We start from the raw sequence: 2500 nt of genomic DNA, 5'->3' as shown, positions 1-2500 counted from the left end.
ATTAGCAGATTATTGACAATTTGTGACAGGGATTTAGCGCATTACCGGAAATTTTTATCGCTGCATATACACGTAACCTAAATACATGGCTGTGTACGTATGTATGTATGTATGCATTTATGTATGTATGTATGTATGTATGAAAGGCGCTGGTATAGTTTAACTGGGGCTTTTAAAGAAGAGGGCATGAAGGGGCTGGATTCTGCTAGGGGAAAAAAAAGTAAAATAAAAAATTCTGGGGAAAAATAAATGCGTACATGGAATGGTGTTTGGATGGTCTGTGTTGCTTCCAGGTATTCCAGGAGAGGTGTGGGATAGGGGTACATTCATACATACATACGGACAGACAGACAGACATATATATATATACATACATAAATACATACATGCATACTCACTCATTCTCTCTCTCTCTCTCTCTCTCTCTCTCTCTCTCTCTCTCTCTCTCTCTCTCTCTCTCTCTCTCTCTCTCTCTCTCTCTCTCTCTCTCTCTCTCTCTCTCTCTCTCACACACACACACACACACACACACACACACACACACACACACACACACACACACCTGGAGCAGACTGCATCATATAAGGTGGGGAAAAAAAAACACGTATTAGATTAAAAAAAGGTAGATTAGATTACAGGTAGATTAAAGGGGTAATAGGTAATACAGTACATGATTATAATTTTCATGTTTTTAATACCCTAAGAAAAATCTGAGCTTACTAATTTAGAAACATATAGATTTACTGCTCTTATTTAATGGATATGAAATGATACTACCTTTTAATTTACATGCTTTTTTTAAATTTTTATTTAATTGGTATATTAATTAATTTCTGGAGGTCAGTTGGTCTTTTGCATTCTTCTTATGTTTTCTTTATTTTTATGTTCTATTATTCTGTTAAATTTAGTCTTGTTTATTTATTTATTTATTTATTTTATATCTGTAAGGACTTTTAATTTCATGTGGAAACTGAATAAATGAAGTATATGTTAATTTGGGTTAGATTTGGTTAGGCCAGGTTAGATTGGATTAAGTTTCCTTAGGTTAGGTTAAATTTGGTTTGGTTGGGTTGGGTATGGCTTGGTTAGGTTAGGTTAGGTCAGGTTAGATCAAAGTACATAATGTTAGGTTAAGTTAGGCCTGGTGAAGTTCGGTTAGGTCACTTCAGGTCATGTCAGATAAGTCAATTCAGGTCATGTTGGATCGGTCAGGTCAGGTTAGGATAGGAGACACGGGACAGGTTTGGCGGCTTGGAGGGAGAGAAGGAAAGGAAGGGAAGGGGAGGAGAGGGAATATCAAAGCAGCGGAAAGTGAAACGTGGGAAACATTATGAAGTGAAAGGTGCGGGGTGCCAAAACTGGACTTACAAGTACAAGGCTGTGTCCTGGGGAGTGGCCTGCTTCTGATACTGGCGCACTAGACCTTCTAGTAACTTGTTGACACTCCACCAGGTTAACTAGATCTGCTTCAGGTGCCTTATCTATGCCTGCCCTGCCTACAGATCTGACGGCTGGGTGTGCATGCGCGTGTGTGTGTGTGTGTTTGTATGTGTGTGTGTTATGATTTGATTGTTTGTACGTATTATCAAGTTATTCTGTTCTGTTCACTCTTTACTTGTTTATCTGTCTATTCTATATCTGTCTGTCTATCTATCTATCTATCTATTTATCTTCTATCTATTTATCTATCTATCTATCTATCTATCTATCTATATTTATTTGTCTTTATATATCTATACATTCTCTCTCTCTCTCTCTCTCTCTCTCTCTCTCTCTCTCTCTCTCTCTCTCTCTCTCTCTCTCTCTCTCTCTCTCTCTCTCTCTCTCGATGTTTATGTCTCTCATGTCTATAAACTTCCCATTCAACACACACACACACACACACACACACACACACACACACACACACACACACACACACACACACACACACACACACACACACACACACACACACACACACACACACTATTGTCTCTCCACACTCTCTTTCCATTTCACTCTGGAATTCTAATGCGTCTCCGTTCTTCTGTGGAGGAGGAGGAGGAGGAGGAGGAGGAGGAGGAGGAGGAGGAGGAGGAGGCACACTATTCTACCGGCGGTTCACTTTTGAATAGAATAGAGTCATATGTATATTCTTTTCCTTTTTTTGATTCTTTGCCTCACTGCCAGCGAAAGAAAATATAAAGGTCCTTTCTTTGTCCCGGGAGAGAGAGAGAGAGAGAGAGAGAGAGAGAGAGAGAGAGAGAGAGAGAGAGAGAGAGAGAGAGAGAGAGAGAGAATGGGTGGGTTATGTTTTTTCTTAGGAATGATACGTGTTAAAAATGTGTGTATGTGTGTGTGTGTGTGTGTGTGTGTGTGTGTGTGTGTGTGTGTGTGTGTGTGTGTGTGTGTGTGTGTGTGTGTATGAGTGTTTGTGTGTGTGTCAGGGATCATACATGTAATACTTGTTATTCCAAACACTGTGGTCGATACTACTGGTAATACATATTTACACACT

This window comes from Scylla paramamosain, chromosome 33, assembly GCF_035594125.1.
Source record: "Scylla paramamosain isolate STU-SP2022 chromosome 33, ASM3559412v1, whole genome shotgun sequence".
Lineage (NCBI taxonomy): Eukaryota > Metazoa > Arthropoda > Malacostraca > Decapoda > Portunidae > Scylla > Scylla paramamosain.
Note: the sequence above shows the minus strand (reverse complement) of the source record.